Source organism: Colobus angolensis, unplaced genomic scaffold (assembly GCF_000951035.1).
Source record: "Colobus angolensis palliatus isolate OR3802 unplaced genomic scaffold, Cang.pa_1.0 Scaffold68, whole genome shotgun sequence".
Classification (NCBI taxonomy): domain Eukaryota; kingdom Metazoa; phylum Chordata; class Mammalia; order Primates; family Cercopithecidae; genus Colobus; species Colobus angolensis.
This window is the reverse complement of record NW_012120487.1, coordinates 3,225,860-3,244,005: the sequence shown is the minus strand read 5'-3', so window position 1 is coordinate 3,244,005 and position 18,146 is coordinate 3,225,860. Positions and strand designations below refer to the sequence as shown.

Here is an 18,146-nt window from a genome sequence, read left to right as displayed (position 1 = left end):
CTTTCTTTCTTTCTTTCTTTCTTTCTTTCTTTCTTTCTTTCTTTCTTTCTTTTTCTTTTTTTTTTCTTTTTGGACAAAGTCTTGCTCCAATGCAGTGGTATGATCACGGCTCACTGCAGCCTCGACTTCCCAGCTCACATGATCCTCCTACCTCAATCTCCCGAGTAGCTGGGATTACAGGCATGCACCACCACGGCAAGCTAGTTTTTTGTATTTTTTGTAGAGATGAGGTTTCCCCATGTTGCCCAGGCTGGTCTTGAACTCCTGGGCTTAAGTGATCTGCCCACCTTGGCCTCCCCAAGTGCTGGGATTACAGGTGTGAGCCACTGCACCTAGCCATAATAGTTTATCATTTTTTGTTTGTTAGCTGGACTTTTATAAAGGGTAACATCCTTTCATAAACTAATTGGTTACCCTGAGGTACTGTTCATTCAATAAAGGCAGGGTAAATGCTTGATTCTCCCCATTTGTTTTCTGCTTTTAAAATAATGAATTTGTTCTCTAGCATTATTCAAAGGTAACCAGTGAGATTACTTTGTATCATTATGAACTCATAATGAGTTCATATGGGTTTAAATACATGAGATATGTTTCAATCCATTTCAGTTTTTATCCTTTTTTTTTCAGTCTTAATTCACTTTATTTTTCTTATATAAAAACCCTATGTTGTAGCCACAGCTGGAGCCTGGGTCCGCTGCACCGAGACTCTGGCATGGGTCTTGATGTGGTGGTCAGTGAATTCCTGACAGGGAGACTTGGTGAATACAGTCACCTTCCGGAGATCGGGGATCAGGTAGCTGTAGGTCTTAGAGATGGCATCAAAGATGGCCTTGGCGAAGTTGCCCAGGGTGGCAGTGCAGCCCCGGGCTGAGGTGTAGCAGTCGTTGATACCAGCCATCATGAGCAGCTTCCTGGGCACAGGTGCCGAGATGATGCCAGTGCCCCTGGGTGCAGGGATGAGGCGCACCAGCACAGAGCCGCAGCGGCCTGTCACCTTGCAAGGGACGGTGTGGGGCTTGCTGATCTTGTTCCCCCAGTAGCCTCTGCGCACGGGGACAATGGAGAGCTTGGCCAGTTTGATGGCCCCACGGATGGCAGTGGCCACCTCCTGGGAGCACTTGACACCCAGACTGACTTGGCCATTGTAGTCCCCGATAGCAACAAACGCCTTGAACCTGGTGCGCTGGCCAGCACGGGTCTACTTCTGCAAAAACCTCGTCCTTGAGAGAGGCCCCCAGGAAAAAGTCAATGATCTCGGATTCCTTAGTGGGCAGGGAGAAGAGATAGAGCTCCTCCAGGGACTTGATCTTCATGTCCTTGACCAAGCGGCCCAGCTTGGTGACAGGCACCCACTCCTTATCCTTGGCCTTGCCTCCGCAAGCTCCGCGGCCTCAGCCCAGGCCTGGTCTATGGCCGCGACCCCAGTCCCCCCAGATGCCACTGCCGAAACCTCCACAGAAGCCACTGCGTTTCCCCATCCCAGGGTCCCCAGGGCCTCCGGGCCCCCGCCCGGCTGCACCAGCGTCATCCGCCATTTTTTGTTTTCTCGGAGGAGAAGATCAGTTTTTATCCTTATCGACGCTCACATTATCCCGTTTTTGGCTAATGGAAATCTCTTCAACTTGGCTTCCGAGCCCTTTTGATTGTTATCCCAGTAGTCTCTGCTAGCTTCCCTGCTTTCTAGAATGACAAGATGTACCATTTTGTACATTTCCTGTCCCAGAACTGCAATCCGCCTCTCCAAGGAACCTTTGTGTTTGTTTAGTGGGAAATGGTATTTAGAGGCCACAGTCTGGGTGCTAGGGTTATCTTTTTAAGATCATATTTGGTACATACAAAAGAGTATATGTATTATTTATGTAATTATGAAGCATAATAGTAAAATGGCTGCCTATCAGTCACAACTCAATTTAAGAATTGGAACATTATCAACAACAGGTATGTGCTCCTGCTTTAACTTAATCCGCAGACTGCACCCAAGAGGGTGAATTGTGTTATTTATTATTTTCTTGTTTAAAGAAAGCTTTATCACATATGTATGTATTCTTAAGTATACATATTTAGCTTAGTTTGTTTTTGAACTTTGTAAAAATGATATAATGTTTGTTGTCTTCTGGACCTGTCTTGTTTTTATCAATGTATTTTTCTAAGATTTATCTATTTTTTTAAAGCTGTAGTTCATTTATTTTCAGTGCTGTATAATATAATATTATAATATTCAATGCTGTATAATATACCAAAATAAATATACAATTTATTTTGTCCGTTCTCCTGTCTGTGGACATTTGAGTTGTGTTCAGTTTTTGCCACTACAAATATTTAGCTAAGACAATACTGTTACGGGCCTCGTTGTTCACAGCCTCAGAAGAATGTGCAGGAGTTTGTGTGGGGCAGTGGTTATCGAACATTTTAGTCTCAGGATCCCAAAGAGCTTTTGTTTATGTGAGTTATATCTAAAGATATGCACTATGTTAGAAATTAAAACTGAGAAAAACATATTTATTAATTCATTTTCAAATGATGATAAGAAACTCATTATATGTTAACATAAATCACACACTTTAAATGAAAAATAACTATTTTCTGAGACAAAATAAATGGAGAAGAGTGACATTGTTGATGTTTGCAAACTTCTTTAATGTCTGGCTTAACAGAAGACAGCTGAATTCTTGTATCTGCATCCATGGCCAATCTGTTGCAATATCATCCATCATGCATCCTCTGAAAAATACTGTACACCCATGAGACAAGAGTAAAAAGTCAAATAATACTTTTCAAATATATTATGAAAATAGTTTTGACCTCATGGATCCCCTGAAAAAGTCTCAAGTCCCTGGACCACAATTGGAGAATGCTGCTCTGGAGAATACTGGTCTAGGGGTGAAATTGCTGGGCTATAGGGTCGCAGAGAACATATGCAAATGTTTGGTTATATAAGATAATGCCAAATCGTTTTCCAAAATGGCTATAGTAATTAATACTCCCACCCTCAGTGTCTGAGAATTTCCACTGCTCCATATCTCCCCTAACACTTGGTGTTATTAGACATCCTAATTTTGGTCCATCTAGTGAATGTGAAATGGCATTTCATTGTGACCTACTTGTGCCCCAGTGTCTTCCCATTTTAATCCATTCTTCTCGCCCTGCCAGATTAATCTTTCTATGAAGGTATTTTGGTCACGTTATCCTTGGTCTTCTTCAAAAACTTTCCCTCAACAGAATAGGAGCAAGTTTATCATCCTTCCATTCAAGGTGCTTTACTCCAAAGGCTGAAATGACTTGGTGGTATTTCCTCTACAGCCTACTGGTACCATATATTCCAGGCAAATGAAAATATCTACTTTACTAAACAGGCCCCAAAATTTTCTCCCTCCATGTTCTTGCTCATGATATCTTTCTACCTTGAATTCCCTCTCTATCCCACATGGGCCTGTTAGAGACCAATCATCTCTAATGACAGCTCAAATACTGCCTCTTTCAAGAAGCTGCCCACATCTTTCCCTCCCCCAAACCCTCACCACACAAGGCTTGTCCCTGCTTTGTCCCTCTACTGCACACCACCTTGAGTTCTTGTTATGAGTGTCCAGTAGCTCCTTGAGATCAGAGACTGTGCATTTTCCTTCTTGTATTCCCCACAACCCCTAAAATTGGGCCTGGAATAGAGTGGGTGCTAAAAATCTACGTATCAATGTCTCTGTTTTACATATGAGGAAACTGAGGCTTGGCCAGATTAAGAGCTCAAGGGGCTTTCTCTAGAGCTGGGGAATCAGGACCCTGTGTAAAGATAGAGCAGTACAAGGTGGTCTCTGATAAAAGATTTTACAGCTGATTTACCAAATGAGAGACCAGAGAGTAAGAATGGTGAGGGCTCAGAAGAGGGAGGGGACTGGGGAAGGCAAGGCGGGCTTCTCGGAGGCAACAGAGCTTGGAATGAGCATGGGAAGATGGGGATGTGGATTGAGTGGAATGGAGGCGCACTGTGCCTGGTGCTGTAGGGAGGAGAGACCTGGGCCTGAAACACAAGACTGAAGGTTTTGGGTTGGATCCCAAGGCACAGTGTGTGCATCCTTAGAGCCAGCTCTCGCTGCCTGCCCTAGCCAGCAAGGGGCTGGCCTGGCTGGAGCAGAGACACAGGGACAGCAAGAAATGAAGTGGGAGGGCTCAGGGCCTGCAGCATGTGCTGCAGCTCCCATGCCAGCTGCAGAGGACTGGGCCCATCCAGAGGCCCTGGGGGAATCTGGGGGCCCCTCTATTGTCCTTCATAGGAGAGGTGTTCTGAGGGATCTTTTCTGGGCCAGGGGCTTCTGGAGACTTCAGAGGTGACCAAGGTCAGCCCATGGCTGTGGCCTTTCTCCCCCGCTGCAGTCTAGGCTCCATCCCTGCTCTTCTTAAGACACTGGTCAGCCTCTCTCCTTCATCCTTGGTCTCCTTCTCTGTTTATCCAGGTGCAGAGGGGCTGTGTTGCCAATGTTTGGGACTTCCATTTGGTCATGGACTGAACTAATCAGTTGGGGGCCTGCTTAGTTTCTGACCACAGGGGTTCACTTCATTCAGGTAAGGAGCCTTCCCCATAGGCCAGCTCAATTTTCAGCACTGAGTTCGGGGCCAAAGCCTCGGTTAAAAATCAGTGTCATTTAACCTTCTGTTTTCTAATTATTGTCCTGGTTACTTTCTTCACTCAACGACTTGAAGAAGGTGAAGGCAGGGCAGGTTTGGGCATAATAACCTTCGGTAGCACCTGGGTTCACCCTGGTTTCTGATAGTGTCCCCTGACCCATCAGGATAAACATGCTCAATGCTTATTCAGGTGGGCCTCAAATCTCACTGAGGCCTTGGTCTCACTCTGCTGAGAAGAGATTTTCATCACCATCATCATCATCATCATCATCATCATCATCATCATCATCACCACCACCATCATCATCATCTTTAAATAGTTTCCACTTACTGAGCACACCTGTGTGGACCAGGTCTTGTGTTAGGTACTTTATGTCCAATAGGTCTTGGGATCCTTGCATAACTGTGCAAGGCAGATGTTAGCATCCCTGGAGAAAGACAGGTGACGAAATGGAGGCTCGGAGAGGGGAAGTCAAAGTCACACACTGCTGACTATGTGAATAGAAGGTAATGCCCAGTGCTTCCAGCTCTTGGTGTAGGACTGTCAGTGGTGTCACCAGAGCAAAAGTGTCACCATCCCATGGCTAATGTGGTCTTGGGCTTTTGGAGAGAAATTGAGGCAAAGAGCAGGTCTAGTTCACAGAGTCTAAGTTTGTAGACTTAGCTGGCCTATTCAAACCCTTGGCCACCATGAGAGTCACCTGCCCTCCCCTCAGGGTACTATTTCCTGCCTTGAAGGAGCCTCCAGGGTCTGCTAAATTAATTGTGTATGAAAGCAGAAGGAGCTGGTAGCATCTGTGGGACCTGTGTGATCCAGGGCTTGCCACCTAGGCTCCTTGGTGGCAAGGAGAGGTGGGATTTGAACTCAGTTCTCTCTGGGCTGCTAAGAGGTTTGTAGTGGTAGTGGTGGCAACATAAGATGGTGTGTGTTGATTTCACATGAATAAGGGCTCTGGGCAATGCTGGTATGCAATGAGTCAGGCTGTTTGCAAGAGAGAGATCAGGGGAGGTTAAACCAGCTGGAGATGTTACATTTACCAAAGGACATGACAGAGAAGAGAAATAAAGGGTGGGTTCTCAGGAGGGATGGTGGGTGGTGGCAGAGGGAGCACCTAGCAATCAGCCCTTGGGCACCTGCTCCGTGCCAGGCTCTGGACTGGTCTCTGTACGTGTTTCCGAGGCCCCAGCTATGGAGCTGAGCTAAGTTCACCCTTGGGGAGCTCAATAAGGGAGAGACAGACATCCTGAAGGACACCAGTTGTGTGCTATGCTCTCTTAGGATGTGGAGTTTGCATTCTTAAGAAATCTTGTATTATAAAAAATTGAATTATAGAGACAATTGCTTCAATGGGGAAAATGAGGTTAGGGGTTTGAGAGTGTCAGACTCGCCATAAAAATGTTATTTTTCCTTCAGAAATGTCAATAATAAAGGTGCTTTTACAGCTATAAGTGTATGGCTGTAAAAGATGAACATCACAGAGCAAATCAGTTGTAGACTTCCTCATGATTTTGTTCAAGGGGAACAGCCTTTTTTCTCCTGTCACCCAGCACTATCACTAGCTCAGACCTCCAATCACCTTGACTATCCTCTGCTGGAGTAACAAAGTATCGAGTTCCTCTAAGGAGGCATCCTAAAGACATCAGGACATGCCTTCTTCAGCGCCTACCATCTCCTTTTCTAGTTCCCCTGCAGCAGATTCCTCCCCTCCACTGTGTTATAACTAACTGTGATCTGCTCAGTATAAATTGTGCTCTTTAATTAAAGGATCATATTGTATTTAATTTGCATTGAAAAATCCCACCATAGGAGAAATTCTTGGAGGGTATGAGAACATTAATGGTGGCATGTAGAGGCAGTGTCATGTCACAATTAAGGGTGGGGCCTCTGGAACCAGTCTTTCTGAGGTGAAATCCTAACTTGGCCACTTACTAGCTGTGTGAACTTGGGCAAATGACCTAATCCTCTGCGTTTCATCTCTAAACTGGGGAGAATAGAAGCATCTACTTCATCCAGTAGCCAGGATTAGAAGAGGTAATGATTGTGGTGGCTCACTACAGAGCCTAGCACATGGTCAACACTCAGTAAATGCTAACTATATCACAGGGCAGAGAGAGGAGGGGTCTATTTTAGCCTGTAGTGTGGGGTGTCTGTGAAGGAGGAGAGATTGGAGCTGGACTTAAAGGGTGGTTGACATTGGACAGGAGGATAAAGCAGAGGGAACAGACAGACATAGCAAAGCTCTTTTGAAGTCCCTGAAGGAGTTGGGAATAACCAAGACCTTGGTTTCTACTTAACACCAGCTGCTGTAACAGCTAAAACTCCAAAAGGTCAATAGCTTAGTGTAATAGATGTTAATTTCTTGCTTGCATAAAGTTCAATCAGCGGCAGTGGAGGAGGAAGGGTACTCTGCACCTCACCATTATTCAGTAACATGGGCTAACGGAGGCTCTGCCATTGTCCATGTGGCTTCCAAGGTCACACTGGGCACTGACATCCAGCCCGCAAATGGGGAAAGAGAACATACAGGATGATGCAAGAAGTTTTTGTGGGCCAAGCTTAGAAGTGATGCTCATAATTTCCTCTTACGTTTCACTGGCTAGAACTTAACACATGGACATCTGCAAGGCAGTCTACAGACTAGAGTTTAGATGTGTTCCCAGAAGGAAAGTGAAATGGATTTGGTGACTAGCTAGCCAGTCTCCTGCCCCAGGTTCTGGGACTAAGAGATGCACCAGCCCAGAGAAGCAGCAGTCTAAACGTGAGGACTCCGATTCTGAGCTATGAGTTTGAGCTTGACCCTAAGGGCAGTGGGGGGGCCACTGAAGGGTATTCATCAGGAAAGTGATGTGGTCAGGAAGTGCCAGAGGATTAACCGGCTTACTCCAGCTGCAAGGTAGATGTGGGAGGGTGAGGAAGAGAGGTTGGATAACCAGTTAAGGGCTGTTACAAGGATCTAGGCAAGAGTTGATGAGGCCAGCACTCAGCCGTGGCCATAGGGATGGAAAGGAGGGTGACTCTCAGAGAGTTCACTGGGCAAGCTACTTAGAAGACAACTGTTATTCCATGAATCTAGTGTTCAGGGCTGTGGAGCATACAAAAGGAAAAAAATCCCAGGCCTTATCTATTGAGAGCTTACACTCTATTTATGGACACAAAACTGATAAAGATGACTTTGTATCAAAATTTTGGAGTAAGCTGGCCAGGGTCATCCCAGAGTGGCTTTCGATGGCCTTGAACACTCTCATCTCACTTCTCTCTCTCTCTTTGCTTCTCTTTATTTAATCTTTGCTTCTCTTTGCATATGACTTCATTCTCCTAGGTGGACTGTCCCCATCAAGCTAGAACAATAGCCAAAGCCAGGCCCAGGCTTACCTTTACACTTCCCAGCAACAAAGAGGTAGAAATGACTGATAATGGCTTAGAGTGGTGGTTCTCACTCTAGTGTGCATCAGAACGACCCAGAGGGTTTGTTTCAACACAAACTGCTAGGCTCCAGAATTTCTAATTCAGTTAAGTGTATTAGTTCCCCAGGGCTTCTATAACAAAGTGCCACAGACTGGGTGGCTTAAACCACAGAAATATATTTCCTTACATTTCTGAAGACTAGAAGTCTGAGATTGAGCTGTCAAAAGGGTTGATTTCTCCTGAGGCCTCTCTCCTTGGCTTGTAGATGGCTGTCTTCTCCCTGTGTCTTCACATGGTCTTCCCTCTGTGTGTGTCTCTGTCTCAGTCTCCTCTTCTCACTGGGACACCAGTCATATTGGATTAGGACCCACCTCAATGACCTCATTTTACTTTATTTTTTTAAAGACCTATCTCTAAATACAGTTACAATCTGAGGTACTTGGGGTTAGAACTTGAACATGTGAATTTGGGGGGGAGGACATAATTCAGTTTACAGCAGTAGACCTTGGGTGGAGCCCTAGAATGTGCATTTCTTTTTTTCTCTTTCCCTTTTATTTTAATTTCAAGGTGTATATGTACAGATCTGTTACATGGGTAAATTGCACGTTGTCAGGGTTTGGTGTGCCGATAATTTTGTCACCCAGGTAATCAGCATAATACCCAATAGATAGTTTTTCAATCCTTACCCTCCTCCTACCCTTCACTCTCAAGTAGGTCCCAGTGCCTGTTGTTCCCTTCCTTGTGTCCATGTGTACTCAATGTTTAGCTCCCACTTATAAGTGAGAACATGCGGTACTTGGTTTTCTGTTCTTGCATTAATTCACTTAGGGTAATGGCCTCCAGCTCCATCCATGTTGCTGCAAAGGCCATGATCTCATTTTTCAAAAAATAGCTACATAGTATTCTATGATATATATGTACTACATTTTGTTTACCCTATTGATGGGCGTCTAGGTTGATTCCATATCTTTGATGTTGTGAATAGTGGTGCAATGAACATAAGCATGCATGTGTCTTTACAGTAGAATGATTCTATTCCTTTGGGTATATATCCAATAATGAAATTGCCGGGTTGAAGGGTAGTTCTATTTTAAGTTCTTTGAGAAGTCTCTGGACTATTTTCCACAATGGCTGAACTAATTTACATTCCCATCAGCAGTGTATAAGTGTTTCTTTACTCTGCAATCTCGCCAGCATCGGTTATTTTTTGACTTTTGCATCATAGCCACAGAATGTGATAGAATGTGGACTTCTTTTTTTTTCCTTTCTTTTGAGACAGAGTCTTACTCTGTCACCCAGGTTGGAGTGCAGTGATGCAATCTTGGCTCACTGCAACCTCCGCCTCCAAGTTCAAGTGATTCTTGTGCCTCAGCCTCCCAAGTAGCTGGGATTACAGGCATGCGCCACCACGCCTGGCTAATTTTTGTATTTTTAGTAGCGATGGGGTTTCATCATGTTGACCAGGCTGGTCTCGAACTTCTGAACTCGAGTGATCCACCCACCTCAGTCTCCCAAAGCGCCAGGATTACAGGTGTGAGCCACTGTGCCCAGCCAGAATGTGCATTTCTAACAAGTTCCCAGCTGCTGTTGCTGCTGATGTTGGTTCAGGGACCACAGCTGGAGAACCACTGGCTTAGAGTGGTTAGCCCTTGCCCTGGTATACATATGCATTTGAATAAGAGCAGATATGAGCTCAGGAAATTATAAAATTAATTGGAAGGAATGCCATACATTTTTAGCTGGCCAATGAGAGAGAGAAGATTTTGAGCTGAGAGCCCTTCTGGCATTTCCCAAACCACATGACGCTGGTATTATGGCCTTTCAGCAGAATGTAGCAAAAGAAAGGGCTCAGATTTTCACATGAGAGACATCATACATCCAATCCTAGCTTTGCCCCTTTTGAATTAAATGTGAATAAGCCACATAACAACTCTGAGTTTCAAATTCCTCACCCATAAACTATACCTATGGGGTAGTTGTAGGAGTTAAGTGTAATAATTTATATAAAGGGCCCAGCACCGAATGGTAACTGTTACCATTGTTGTTCATTTATTCATTTGCTCACCAAATACGTGAGTAGGAGTCAGAAGACTTGGGGTCTAGTCCCAGCTCTGGAACTTAGCTGTGTGCCCTTATGCCCCACGTAATCTTCTTGAGCCTCGGTGTTTTCACCTGTCAAACAAGGAAGACTATCTCTTTCCTACTGCCCCAATCATGGTTGTTTTGAGGACCAAAAATGAGAATATGAAAATTCAAGATGGACTGTACCATGCTATACAATACAAATACTAATTTTTTTTTTTTTGTAATAGTCACCAATAGAAGTAACTGCCTGACTCATAACAATTCCTCCTTCTTCTCTAAGAACAGTGTCTGCACTAACTAATCCCATCCACCTGGCTAGAGGTGTGCCCCTAGCTCAGCTGGGTTGATCAGGGGGCTTCCCTGGGATTTTAAAAACTGGAATGAAGGGAAGAAAGTCCTAGGTCTTTCTGATGGTGAGAGTTGTTGGCTATGAGGCTTGGAAGGTGTAGGTGGTTTCATTTCGTGCCATATGGGGGAATGTCACTTCTGCCTTGGATGAAATAATGCTGATATGCAGAAAGAGGGCAAGATGAGTGAAGAGAGGCCTGGGGCATTTGAAGCCCTGCTTCTGACATTTCCAAGGCCCAGCTGCACCTCAGTCATAGGAGATACTTCAGTATTCTTCTCCTTTTAAATTTATTTTTAATTTACTTTTTTTTTTGGTAGAGATAGGGTCTCACTATGTTGCCCAGGCTGGTCTTGAACTCCTGGGCTCAAGCGATCCTCCTGCCTTGGCCTCCCAAAGTGCTGGGATTACAGGTGTGAGCCACTGTGCCTGGCCTCCTTCCCCTTGAAATCCAGCCAAGTTTCAGCTGCTTTTCTGAAACTTATAACCCTGATAAATACATTATTCATTTAAGAAGTACTCATTGACCACTTACACTCTGCTAGCCTCTGAGCTATAGGCTGGCCAAATGATACATAGTGGGCAAGGCGTTTCTTCAATGCCCCCAGACCTGTTCTGCCTGTCTCCTCTTTATTCTTTAGCAGGAACCTGCAGAGTCCACACCATCCCCTACTTAGCCAGACCAATAAACAAAATTGCAGAATCATATAACTTAGTCTCTTAGAATTAGTAAGCCAGAGAACAAATAAATCTTAATTCTTATAGACTATAGAGAAAATCTGTGCATGGAAGATATGAAGTCTCACTCTCAACTCACACTATGTGAAATGATCTTTTCATGCTACTCACTGGGCCTTGGGCTAGAGGTAGGAAACAAAGAATATTTCAAGGGAGTCCTCTTGCTTTTAGCCACCACTGAAAGTTGAAATTAATTTCAGCACTTATTTAAAAGTACAGTTTTGTAGGATCTGTCCAAACCATCTGAATCAGAATCTTCGTGGGCAGGATCTGGAGATCAGTATGTTTAAAAATCTTTAGAAGTGCATCTCATGCAACCGGCCTATAGGAATACCATGGTGAAGGTCCATATGTTCCTTCCTCTCGTCTTATAAGAACAAGAGAAACTGGACGAAGAGGGGATGAGTGATGTGACTCAGAGGGGCAAAAACTAAAGGAGCTGAGCTTCATTATCTGTGTAACTTGGAGCAATTGCTTCCCCTCTCAGAGCCTTGTTTCCTCATCTGAAAACTGGGATTGATGACAACTTTTGCAGCATGGGGTTGTTATGAAGAATAATTTATTCCCTTCTTCTGTGTTTAGGGCCCGTCCCACAGAGGGGAGTGAAGGCTCCAGGAGGGCAGGGGTTCAGGCATTTTCCTTGTATCCCTCAAAGGGTTGAAGTTGATAGTCCTGTGGATGCTTGTTGACAGGGCATCCCTTCCTCTCCATCTTCATAGTCACCATGAGGCCTAATTCTCTGCCACCTGGGTATGGCCCCAGCCTTTTGTTGGTCTTGGCAGACCCGCCCAAAGGCTCTGTAGTGGGGAAGCTTGGCCCTTCCCAGTGGCTCCTTCTAAAAACTCCACGAAGTGGGCACTTTCTGGCTTGGCTACTTGGCTACCTCTGGCTTGCCTCAGAGGCCTCTACAGTTCTGGGCCAGCCCCCAGCTGGCTGGCTGGGACTTCCTCCAGGCTTGATTTCTTCTAATGTCCCAAACCAGGCCTCCAAAGGAGCTAATGAGGAATAATACAGACTTTTGCCTGGACGTCAACTCCAGAGATTCTTGATTTCTAGTTTGTAACAGAGTGAGCCGAGAGGGCATATTCATATTTGGAATCCTAGTTGAGTGACCCAAAGCAAGTTTTTAGGGGCCTAAGTTTCCTCAGGGCCAAATGGAAGATGCTAGGACTTGTAGGATTCTGTGAAGGTTAGAAATACCACAGATTGAGTGCCAGAAAAGAGCAGCTGTTCACTTAATGGTAGTAAACATTGTTACTTGGGTACACACCCTCCTCACTAAGATGGGAGCTCTTTGAGGGCAGGGACTGTGCTTTTGTGTAATATAATAGTTCTAGTTTATTGAGCACTTCCTATGAATTGGGCTAAACTTTCATAGGGTTAACAATTACACTTGCCCCATAGGTTGTGTGTGGATTAAATGAGAAAGACTGTGCCCATTTTACAGATAAGGCAACTGAGGCTCAACTAGGTTAATGCTCTTTGTTTGCAGTTTTGTCTTTCTCTGTCCCTGCCTAGGGCCTCACACATACTTCAGTGACTGTGAGATTGCAGTACCACTAGGTACTGACTTGGTCATGACTTGGCTCTGCTCACAGGGCATTTCGGAAGGGACCCAGGCTTCCCTGCCCCTTTCCTTTCCCTGTCCTGGCCTCCCTGGCAGGAAGGGAGGTTGTGAGCCTATTGCTGGGCTGGCACTGAGGGAGGGCCTCAAAAGTCTGGGAGCCAAGTGCAGGGAAGAGGAAACCCATCAGAGGCCCTACCCTTGGTGAGGGGACATTCCAAAGAGGCAAGGAGCAACCTGGGAGAGGTTGAGTCAGATTAAAGTGGACACCTGGCGGGTAGGGTGGGGATGGTAGTGGATATGCGCACAAACCCATCTCTGTTCTGATCAGCAGAGTTTTCTGTTAATGGCTTTGGTTGGCAGAGAGGCTCAGTGCTCCCTTTGTCTCTTTCTAATAGTGTCTCTTATTGTTCTATTTTTTCTTGGTTTTCTCCAGTGATGAAGCTATACTTGTTTCATTTTCCAGATGGGGCCACTGAGGGAAAAGACCTACCCAAGGGCACATAATCTGTACATGAGAGAGAGCCGGGTGTAACAGACTGAGTGCTGGACTGGGGGTTAAACAGACTGAATCCTTCCACCCGACTGGCAAGTTACCTTGGACAAGTTACTTTAATCTCCCTGAGCTTCAATCTGCTCATCTTTAAGATGGAGGTCTTAATAATCTCCTCATAGGGGATTAAACAAGAACATGAATGCATCTTGTCTAACGCAGTGTCTGAGATGAGTAGATATTCAAAATAGGAGTTCATTTGCTTCTTTGCTCTTTGGCTCCCACCTTTTTTTCAACTGCCCCAAATCTCTTTCTGCTCACCTTTTCTCATTCCATGGGGTCTTTACACCACCGTGTTAGCATGTGTTTCTGCTGCATGGTTATTTCTCTTTTAGAAGCCAGTGAGTGAAGGGAGGGCCCAGTGGGCAGCTCAGAACTCAGTAATAAAACCACACAGAATCCATCTCAAACAAAACAACAAACTGGCAAGAGTGACCTGCATGTAGTTTTTTATTTCATTTACAGTATGCAAGGACTGCGGGAGGACAGCTGGAGGGGGAGTCGGGATATGGGGATTCAAGTCCATGGAGTGGTTATGTGACTCTGGGCTGGCCCCTTTTCCTCTCTGGGCCTCAGTTTCCCCATGTGACAATAAGGGGTCAGGCCAGGGAATATTCTGACACTCTGAATTTTTAATTTTATTCTAATTATGTTTCCGGGAGGAATAAGTGGGCCCCAGATAGAATGTGATGAATGAATATTCTTAATAAGAAGTGGAAATAATTTGTGGTTGAGAGCTGTGCCTCAGATCAGAGTGACAGGATACAGGGCTAGGCTATATTTTCCAGCAGATTAAGAGCTATAGCCCAAGACTCTGAAATATGAAGAAAAAAGGAGAAGATGACAGGATATCTTTTTAAAGAAATATTTTCGGCCGGGCACGGTGGCTCAAGCCTGTAATCCCAGCACTTTGGGAGGCCGAGACAGGCGGATCACGAGGTCAGGAGATCGAGACCATCCTGGCTGACACAGTGAAACCCTGTCTCTACTAAAAAAAAATACAAAAAAACTAGCCGGGCGTGGTGGCGGGTGCCTGTAGTCCCAGCTACTCGGGAGGCTGAGGCAGGAGAATGGCGTGAACCCGGGAGGTGGAGCTTGCAGTGAGCTGAGATCCGGCCACTGCACTCCAGCCCGGGTGACAGAGCGAGACTCCGTCTCAAAAAAAAAAAAAAGAAATATTTTCCAGCCAAATGGTGCAACAGAGGACTTCCAGGAATTTGTTCTTGTTCTCTATCAAAGGTGAGGAGTTCATAGCCTTCGAGGAAACAAGAAACCATGGGATGGAGTGAAGGAAGTTGGCCTGGAACCAGCTGCTGAGCCTCTCTGAGCCCCAGTTTCCTCAACTCTAAAATGGGGTTGATCTCCTCTCCCTCAGGCTATCGTTGCAGGAATTAAATAAGGTATTGAGTGAGAAAGCATCAGTCCCGTAGCAAATGTCCCTAAGTAGGAGCATCTGAGTTCTGGTTCTGGTCCTGCTGGGGTATGTGTTGGTTGAGAGGTCAAAGAGGTAATTAAAGGGATTGCCAGCTTCATTATCGGGAGCTGAGATTCCATTTTAGACCAAGAGTGTGACCAAGGTGGTAACCTTAACATTTCATTTCTTCATATTTATTTATTGAGCCAATATTTTTCAAGCATTTGTCATGTATCTAGCATTTTGTTGCTGCTAGGGTAGACAATAGCCGCCCCCCCCCCCGCCCCGCAACCCACCACAATGTAGAAAGTACCTCCACATCCATAGGCCCCTATCTACCCTGGTCCAGCCCACCCAGCCACTGCCTGAGTAGAGAATGGGACACAGCATCCTTAACCTCCCTGTCCCCCATCCAGACAAGCACATCCCATCCGTTCTGTCTCCTGATGTCATTCACACTGTCCCTCCTCCTGCAGTATCCCATGTTTGGCTTTCCACGTCACCTTCCTCCCTGTCTTTCCAATCCAGATCCCACATAGCAGCCAGAGTGGCCCTTCTACAGCACAAACCATATCACTCTCTTCTTCAAAACTCTCCAATGGCTCCTTTCTGCCCTCCTCAGAAAGGAGACAGCCCTTTGCGTGGCTTAGCAGGACCCCCACAACCTGGCCCTGCCCCTTGCCCTCATCACGCATAGCTTCTTCAGAACACACCTTCCCTGACAATGCAGTTCAGCTCTTTCAAGCTTCTGTGACTTTGCTGGTGGAAAACCACCCAGCCATGCTAACTCCTTTTCTCAGCTATAGAAAGAGTCTTGGAGAAAGGAAGTGACCAACAAAGATCACATGTGAAATGTGACACAGGCCCTTTTTATCAGTCTGCTCAGGCTGCCATAACAGAATACCACAGGCTTAAACCGCAGAACTTAATTTTCTCACAGTTGAGGAGGCTGCAAGTCCAAAATGGAGATGCCATCAAGGTTGGTTTCTGGTAGGGCCTCTCTTCCTGGTTTGTAGATGGCACCTTATGGTTATGTCCCCATAGGGCATTTTTCTCTGTGGGTGCACACTCCTGGCATCTCTACCTCTTGTTAGACGGATACTAGTCCTATTGGATTAGGGCCCTACACTTATGACCTCATTTAACCTTAATTGGCCCCTTAAAGGTCCTATTTCCAAATAAAGTCACATTGGGGATTAGAGCTTCAACATATGAATTCTAGGAGGACACAACTAAGTCCATAATACCCTTCTAGCTGGAGATCGGAGGCCAGCACTCAGAAAATGGTTCTGGGGCGAGAGCAACTCACGTGTGTCCTGTGGAGCTAATGGAGCAGGGGTGCAAGGAGGAGCTTGGTGGTTAGAGAAGGAAAGGTAGAAGACTGGGATAGCCAGAGATGAGGAGGGGAGGGTCCTGTGGCCTGGAGAGAAGGTAAGAGCAGCCTGTGCAGGGGTGTGGGGCCTAGACTAGGAGTGAACACGCAGATTGGGCTATGGAGTGGGGGTAAAGGGGAGGTTGGTGAGTGCAGCCCACCTTGATGTTGAGAGCAGGTGGAGAGCATGTCTCCTTGTCTGCAGAGCAGGTGGTCACTAAAGGCTGCCATTACTGTATGAGCTCAGCACCTCTCACCTGGTCCTCATATCACTCTTGAATGTAGGGATGAACACCCCTATTTTTGGGAAGAGGTAAATCCACTTCCCTAATTGCCTGGCAAGTAGCAGAACCAGGGGTCCTGATCCCAAGGCTGGGGCCTATTTTCATCTCAGGGTCAGAGCTAGGGGAAGGCAAGTGAGGCATCAAGGAGGCACTTGCACAATCTGGAGGGTGGGAGCCTCCTTAAATTTTGCGCCCTAGGCACCTTGCTCGTCTCACCCTAGTCCTGACCCTGACTGGCCTCCTCCTCTGTGGCGACTGCTCTCTTCTCTCTAATCTATGCAGCAGAGACAATTGGCTGCAAGTAGCTGCAGCCAGTCTTGGCTTTGCTCCTAACCAAGTGGGAAGCATTAAGTTAATGGCCCTGTAGGTGAAATCAATTCAGTTAAAGTTATCGCCCTTTGCTTTTCCTGCCCACCTTCGTAGCTAGCCATGCAGTGTTATCTGTTCTCACTCATCTTCTTGGTTCATGTGGCTCCTAGGTCCACTTTCAGCCACTAGCACTTTTTACCCTCTAGCACCTCGGTTTCTCCATCTTCCAAATGTGGATGATAATGATGATTATGCTAGGGATGGTGGTGATGATAATTCATATGTCATAGGGTTGTATAAGAACAGGTGTATACAGTAAGTATTATAAAAGTGTTAGTGATTATTAATTCCAATTTTACCTCACTGCTGCTCAGCGTTCAAGGAATTTTCACGCCAAGTTCTCATTGTGGCCTGGAAGGTGGGAGGACAAAAGTTATTGTACCCCCTTTAGAGAGGAGGCGAGGATACTGAGAGAGAGGCCTTGGGACTTACTCGTCGCACAATCAAGAGGTGGCAGAGCTAGTTCTGGCACAGAAGTCAGGCAGGGTTGGTGGAAAGTGGATGGGACCCCTCTCTCCTCACTCTGCCCCATGGCCTAGGCAGCTGTTGTCAGAGGCCAGGAGGACCTCAGGACTCATAGCTGGAAACTTGAGTTCAAGACCTAGCAGGAATGAGGCAAAATTGGAATTAGTAGCTGCTAGCACTTTTATAATACTTACTGTATGCATCTATTCTCATACAACCCTATGACATACAAATTATCACCACCATCATCACTATCATAATCATCATTGTTATCCACATTTGGAAGATGAAGAAACTGAGGCGCTAGAGGGTAAGTAGCTTGCCTAAGGCCACACAGCTAATAAATGGTAAACTGGGTTCAAACCCCTACAATCCAGCTCTAGATCTGCGCTCTTAACCACAGTGCTATTTTTTTCCTCTGGGTCTTTTTCTGCCTATTTTAAAATGTTAATTAAGAATGATAAGTTGCTTACTAAGGGCCCGACAATTTACATTTTTTTAAATTTGATCATCCTGAGATGACGGAAATTATTCACCCATTTTGCAGATGAAAAAATTGACACTTAAAAAGGGGCATATAACTAGTAAATGGAGGCTCAGGATTCAAGCCTAGCTCTGTCTGGTTCTAAAATAATAACAATAGTAATGACAATAATGATAATATTTATATTAGTAACAGTTACTGGCCAGACATTACACTCAGAGTCAAGAGTGCATTGTCTCTGGTCTCTAATTTGTGTGTGACCTTTTACCATCTCCTCTTAGGATCTCATATTGTGGTCTCTGGTTCTGAGGCTCCTCCAACCCTGGCAGGTGGTGATTCGCCAGGGTTGGCAGTTTGAGCTCGGCTGATTCCCTCAGATGGAGGCATTTGTTATCTGTACATTGGAAATTATTTTTGTGTCTCAACCTAATTAGGGAACCAACATAATT

The 18,146-nt window shown here is 45.5% G+C and overlaps 1 pseudogene across 1 annotated transcript; it reads right to left on the bottom strand.

The window, feature by feature from the left end:
- Positions 1–661: 661 nt before the first annotated feature.
- LOC105500649 lies at positions 662–1,535 on the bottom strand (annotated as a pseudogene). Its single transcript, XR_001000062.1, has one exon. The product of XR_001000062.1 is annotated as a 40S ribosomal protein S2 pseudogene (transcript).
- Between the last annotated feature and the right edge of the window lie 16,611 nt (positions 1,536–18,146).